The 7,547-nt window shown below is 39.1% G+C and overlaps 1 protein-coding gene across 1 annotated transcript in view; it reads left to right on the forward strand.

The window, feature by feature from the left end:
• gnb1a (guanine nucleotide binding protein (G protein), beta polypeptide 1a) overlaps nucleotides 1-7,547 on the forward strand; it is a 29,706-nt gene that overhangs the window by 418 nt on the left and 21,741 nt on the right. The window lies entirely within an intron of this gene.

Raw genomic sequence — 7,547 nt, forward strand, 5'->3', positions numbered from 1 at the left:
TGATATTTGAAAATGCGCTTCAGGAAATACAGTAAGTCTGCAGTTCACTAGCTGCCAAGCAGGGACGGGGAACGAAAAGGGTTAAACTGGGTTGAGTGGCTCCTTCGTTAGAGTTAGCTGCAGCTAGCTAGACGTTTCTGCCAAGACGGTGAGTGGGGGTCACTGGTTAAGTTTCTCAAACAAAGTGTCGTTTAACCAAATAATATATATCTAATGGCTTTGTCCGGCAATGTTGGAGTTAATGGCCAATGCTAACCTTAATTAGCAGGGTGAATTGTGACAGCTCGTTAAGTTAGCCCGCACCCCCTCTCCAACGTCCGGGTATCTTTCGCTCTCGTTGAAGAAATTAGCTACCTGCGTTAACCTGCTTCAGCGTTACTTAAGTAGCAATTTTTCCCTCAGCAATCGGGATGTAAAATTTATCAGTTGTTACCAGCATTTTTAAGCTCTTAAAGGGCCCTTTCCCCCCCACATATTTCCTCTATAGGGTAGCCTGGGATTACCTGATAGGCTAATTGGTGGCACACTTGCTACTATCAGTTTATTGTTGATGAACCCTCGGCCAGCTGTTTAAGAAGAAACACAATGCTACTTCTCAAACTTGCACAACTGAAACGGGCGTGAGCAGATTTTGGATTTACCACTACACATACTGCAAATTCGTAGCATCATGAAACTGACAACGAAGGGAGTCTAAAAATGGCTACTTCACCAACAGAATCACTACCACCCCCACTATTCCCTAGCCAGTCCATACAAGTAAGCCAGCAGTGGCCACAGCCTACGTTTGCAGCCTGGTATGGATCATCTGGGTGTGTGAATTACGAATATGGCAGCGACGACAACATGCCTGTATCCATAATGAATTTGAACACTGGTGCTGTTGCTGATTTATGACTTTTAAGCACATTGGTTGTATTTTAGAGGCAACATTTACTGTTATTTACATAATGTAACAAAAATTAAACATAGTTACTTGCAAAGCTATGTTAAAACGGGGTAGTTGAACCAAAAGCATTTATGTGAGTGAATCGAAACTAAACCGCCGGAGATGATGGCAACTGTATGGCACAGATATGTTAACAAATTCCACGTTTAATCAACAGTCAGCCACCCAGTTCTTCAGCTTGGCCTTTCGTTATAATGCTCAGCGCGTTAAAGTAATATGAATTTGCATCGATTACCAAGCCGTAGGGCCGCTGTATGATCGCGAGGAAAAGGGCAGGCACGGCTGTGGATCTGATTGTGGCCATAGCCATTTTAGTTTCATGAGAGTTAACCCAGCGTCAGTTAGGTTGAACACAGTTAGGTTGATTTTAGACTTCTTCTTTTAACGGCGTGGAAACAAGATTGACGAGATCCAATTAGACAATCTGTTTATCTCAATCACGGCTCCGTTGCAGTGCAAGTTGTTAGCAGCTACAGTAACCGTGCCCAGCCGGGCCGCGCCGCTCCATAGTATCTCAAGCTCTAGCCCGGAAAACGGGCATGCTTCCTCAAAGGTGAAGAAGCATATCCCAGTCGGCACACTGTCGTAGAGGGTTAAGATAGAAATGAATTGGAACAGTTGTATTTAGCGGCGGGAAATGTTTCGTAAGTGGGTTCAGCGGCGAGGTTGGACGTGCTGTCGCAGGAAGCTGTGCTGTGCTCCTCCGACAGCACCGAGACGAGCTATATGAAGCCTGGCGCTCATACGGACTTTGGAGGCCAGCAGTATTGAGATACTGCATTAGAAAAATCCGTGACCGCACGTAGACTATTTTCAACCGTTTTAGGAAAATTGGTGGTGTTTCTTAAGAGAGCTAGCCGTTTTTAATGGCTCACAAAGATGAATTCATTTTGCCAGTGTGCCCCCTCCCTCCGCCTCCTCGAATGAATGGGTTCCTGTATTCAGGGCCCAAGCAGCTGCAATGAACAAGATGGCGTTCAAAGCCTTTTTCATCACCGCTTTTTCTCAGACAGAGAGAGGCAGCTGCCGAGCATCGGATGGGTTTAGGCTTGGCAAGCTAGATCTCATTGATTATCCTCATTCTAAAAATGTGCAGAATGTATTTTCATTAAAAACGTTTTCATTCTCATAGCATTCCTGGTCAGATTAATCCAGTATGTGCACCTCACTTACAGGACAACATGGTGGGGAAGGGGTGTTGTACATCTTGACTGTGAACCTGAACATCAGGGGATCTGAAAATTACATTATATCTTTATTAAATACTGTATATGAAATGTATTTTTTATTTAGATTTTAATATTATACTTATTTTCTTTTTTAGAATTTTTTAACCACACCTTAGGGAATGGGATGTTTCTTCTCAATCCTCACAGCTGCTTAGGGATGTGATAGAACAGATTACATAATTTAAAGAGAGAAAGATGTAATGGCTTCTTTAGATTTTTAAGTTATTTCTTTCACATTTTGTTATTGTTGCAGTAACAGGTATTCTGCTTATTTCCAAAACTTATTCTGTTTCTGTGTGCCTGTATATCAGACACATTTTGTCTATTTGTTTTTAATCATGCCTATTCATTTCTTAGTCACAATTAGATTTATTTTAACACTGATCCAAAACTTCCAGTTCTAATCTCTTCATACTAATCACATCATACCTCACAACTGATTTGATGGAAGTTAAGTTTGGGAGAAATCTATGGCATTATTTGTTTTTGTATGAAGTGGTCTGGTTTTCTAGGCTTTTGGCCAGACCTGTAATAGACTACAAATAAAAGAGGAAGTTTATGCAGAACAGTATACTGTGAATAGTTAAGGTTTTATCTGTAGCACTTTTGGGTTAAGCGCAACCTGTATGCACGCCCAAAAGCATCCAGTTATCAAACCAAGCATAAAACATTGTTCTATTTATTGTTAATCAGCTCACATGACCTGGATGTGACCCACTCTATATTGGCACCCTGAATATATCCAACACTGTTTTTCTTTGGCCCTGTTGGAAAGCAATAGAAAAAGCTGCATGAATTTCTCCAGCATTTTATTGATGACTTTGCCTTGAAACAAGTCATATACGACAGGCCTGCCTAAAAGCATTAATTGCAGAATTGTCTGTTTGAGACTGAGTTTGTGCGCAGTGTAGCTTGTCAGTAGCTTAGCTGTGAGTGAGTAGCACCACAAGATAATGACCATGTGTTTAAAACCTGAATAATTATCCTGTTGGCCTGGGATTTGGGTGGGTGGGTGGGGGGGGATTGTCATCCAGTTTATTTTTTCCCTCATTTAATCTGGGAGTACTGTATATGAATGGGATTAAATTCTTAGATATGTGGATTTCAGTCTTTGGGATTATGTGGCTTTGGTTAGTGATAGTGCTTATTTATTTTTATTTTTTTCACATCAGGCATGATCCTGCTTTTCACTGTCCACTGTAAAAAGCAGATGTGCTGAGGGGCCAAATAAATATGGGTGTACATATAAGTACATACAAGTGATTGATACCTTCACAGGATTACCCCTCTACCCTCTCTTTGACAAAATACCTTTTTCATTCAAGTGTTGGATACCTGAACTCGCAAGATGTGTTGTATGTTTGTGACAGCCTTGGCTGTAACGTAACTTCTGACCAGACCAAAATGATGCAAATTTTATATACTTGTGGCTCCAAGAGACCAAAAAGCAAGAGTGGTTGGATCCAACGTGGTGGTGGTTTTGTCTCATTGACTATTATGGTATATTATGATTTCTTAGTTAGTGACAGTCTGGTTTGCATCTGGTAGGTTCAGGTTCAGGTTTTGTTTTTGTTTTTTTTTGTTGTTGTTAGTTTTTGTTTTCTTTTACTCAATGAAAAGACGCATGCACTCACAGATTAGTATAGCATTAATGGTGCTGGACTGTGGGAAGAACCCAGAGCCCCTGGAGTAAACCCACACAAGACCAGGGAGAACATGCAAACTTAAACCTGCTTCAGACAAGCTGGTTCAATCCAGAATTGTAGCAGTGAGTGTGAACACCATGACAACATAACTTTTCTATTGAGGTTCCTAATAGATCTGTAGTATGAATATATACCAGTCCCAATTCAGTGCCACAGAACATGTTTAATAATGGTTCTTTAATAACATTTATGGTTGGTAATCAATACATTTAGTCAGTAAAGCCCTATCACATCTAGACTGAAATAAAAGGCCTGCATTGAAATGAAATTGCCTTGGTTCAGTAGTTAGAGTTATGCATATCAGCCCCAAGTTTTTTGCATGTTAATAAACAAGATAATTTTATATCCTGTTAATATAGGATATATAATGCTTTTGAGCAATTCCCTGATTGTTGTAGCTGATGGGTAATGGCTGAATGTTCAGGAGTTTTGGTTTTATTGAGTGGGGAACTCTTCCGACTTTGTAATGGCTTTTTCACTGTTTTCCAGTGGACTGGTCCTGTTTAGCATGGCCATTGCAAGTGTTATTCAAGTAGTCACAGTACTGCTGCAAAACTGAAATTTTGTTTCCTAAATTCTGTACAAATTTATGATAGTTTTTTAAAATAAAAAAAGTGAGAAAAACTGCCCCTTTTGTTATATAGTTATGGAGTTATAAGTATACAACTACTGTAGCCTGATCCAACTTCAGATGTTTTCCAACAGCCACACAAGTATTACTACAAAAAGGCTTAGTTGTGCAAATGCAAATTCAGGTATACTACAATGCTTGATAGAAAGCGTAGGATACATTATGTAAAGTTTGAGTTTCAGATTCAAGATAAGAACGAAATAATGCATTATTTGCACTTAATTGAAGATGCAATTTTTGGGTAAATAATTATTTCCTGTTGCATAACAACCCTACATTTCTATCTACCTATATCTGACTTAAAACTTCACTGTGCCTGTATATTCATCTCAATTTCTTCAAAATAAAAAGGAATCATGACACATTTAACGGGGTCTGTGTAAAATGTTTCCTTTAAGGGAAACTGGTAGCATGCCATTTAACTGTTGGTTACAAGCCACAACAAATCAGTTTTCTGCGAAGCATTTTGGGGTTCTGGTTTCTAACACAGACAGTTTCATGTAAGAGTTGATGGAAAAATACTCAACAGTATGGGCATGGAACTTGAGTTATCCATTGTACTATGCTAAGCTCTTGAATAAGTATTTCTCTTCATCCACAATAGTGACTTTATCAGCGACATTATTTGTGAATATTAATTTTAAAAGACCATTAGTCGCAGCCTCTGCAGTATGCCTTCATTACTATACTCATAGGTCTTGTTGGTTGAGCAATCTAAATCCTTTCTTCTTCTTTGTGTAATACAGCTCCTGAAAGCAGCACAAGCGCAGTTTCATCAGGGTGTGTTGATCATCCATAAGCAAATGTGCAGCTAAAGACTGTGATGGGATCGCTGTGCTAGTACACCTTTGTTCTAACAATATCTTTCAGAAGATAATAAGTTTCTTAGCATCCACTGGTGCAAGTTATCTAACTATTAATTGCATGCACACCACACATGTGTTTCAGCCATATACATATGAGCACAGATGCAGGCATACATTAACACTAAGTGTTAATAGAAGTCTCAAGGCTACAATGTACAACTTCCAAATTCAAATTTTAGAGCTATTCACAAAGATTATGAAACTTGGCACTGAGTGCAAATGCCAGCACACCCACAACAACAGCAGGGCTTTCCCTCTTTACCACAGCAAGGTTTATAGTGAGGGAGCCCAACAGTAGAATCAAAAACATCTGCATTAAAAGTTCCTCGAATAGTTCAAAGAGGAAAATTTTAGCCTTTTCTAGTTGCAGGAATTTTTCATCAGCCATTAAAGCCTTTTTGAAACTTGGGCCTTTTACCCGCATGTCATCTGGAGGAACCTAGGTTTATATTCAGTTTCTGAGCCAATTTTCCTGTCTAAAAAGTCCCTGCTCAAGTTGTAGTACTTGGTAATGGCCCAGGAAGTAAGTAGTCGTTGATTGTTTATACACAAAACCCAGATCTGTTCTGTGCTACTCGCCCTGCTAGTACAGCTGCTTGCCAGGTATTTTCAGTGAGCTATGCATCTAAATGTATTGCCATAATTAATGTGACTGATGCATAGCAGAGAAAACTGTCAACATGTAGAAAATGTTTGCGTTAAGAACTGCGATGGCAACATGAAGCAAATTCCATGTCATCCAGAGTCCAGTTTCCTGTTTTATGTACAGAAACAGGTCACAGGTAATCCAGTGCCTTATCTAATGTAGCACTTGTAACTTATATCAAACATCTGTTTTGTTTTTTTGTTTTTTCTTGTTTGGGTTTTTTTGCCCATCATTGGAAACACACTACTGGACACTCAGTTATAATTTAAAAGGCAATTTAAAAAATGAATTTTAAGACTGCAAACTGAACATTTTTGTGTTTGTTTGTGTGTGTGTTCTGCTACCTTTAGTGGCAATGCAGGCCAGCTCTCTCAAAAGTGTCACTACCCTAAAGTGGCAGCTACAGTGGTTTACACCAGGATGTTACATTTCCTGAACACAATCACAACTTAAACGCAAAATGATTTGCTTTTCTTGAGTCATGGTTTAAAAATAAATAAATAAATCAAAGGCATATTGGAGTTTGTTTTAATGCCTTACATTGTTATAGGTTATACAATTTAAATTATTCTATTCAGTTCAGATCTTCCTCTCAGAAGTCTCATACATTTTTGTTAACAGAATCATTGACATAGGTTGCCATCTGCTAACCTCACTAACAGAACTGTAAAATTTTAAACATAACAAATTCATTATTATTTAAGTTATATTGAACATGATCCGTTATATAACATTCACCAATTGGATAAAAGAACATTTAAAGTTTATTTGGTACTGTAATTGATTTATCAGTAAAGATTGTTTTAAGCAGTGGCAAGAACAGATTACTTATGAAAGGTGTCCAGTAACAAATAAAGATTTGTTTCTCAATCTCTGTCTTGGCAAACATTCTTAGTCTTTTTTTATAGCTCCAGGCACTCCCAAGTGTCAATATTACAGCGAAAATTCTTCCTAAGCCTTTCCCACTGTTTAGATTTGTGTATAGTTTGACTGTAGGTGCTGTTATGCTTACATAACTTGTCACCGCTGGCCCAAAGGTCTTAGCCACTGTTTTGAATATTCAAAGTAAGTGGCACCAGAGCCGCTTGGTGACCCACACACTGGCCATCACTGTCATCACTTACACCGTAACCCTCCCACAAGCCCATAACAAACTCTGGCTGTCTTTTGCATGTGGATTTCACCGCCTGATCTGGTTTGAATAGAGACCATCTCTGTGTCTATTTACATTCTCGCCCTTATATTTGACTGCAAAGGGAAAATGTGACCAAACCTGAATCCCGAGATGACTGGGAAAGACAGCTACTATTAGTGAGTGTTCTTCCTCTTCAAAGCAAGAAAGGCCACAGTCACTTGAGCAAGAGTGGGGTAGCTGTCATGTGACTCTTCACACACTTGTTCCTCTCTTGGAAGCTTGGGGAGAAAACACAGGGGGAGGGGTGTGATTATTAATGCAATCAAAGGAGTGTATTTTATGCTTTAAATAAAGTCATGCTTTTGGCTTTGGGCTAGCCTGACCT

The sequence above is a fragment of the Pundamilia nyererei genome, unplaced genomic scaffold (genome assembly GCF_000239375.1).
Source record: "Pundamilia nyererei isolate P.nyererei 1_Seehausen unplaced genomic scaffold, PunNye1.0 scaffold00039, whole genome shotgun sequence".
Lineage (NCBI taxonomy): Eukaryota > Metazoa > Chordata > Actinopteri > Cichliformes > Cichlidae > Pundamilia > Pundamilia nyererei.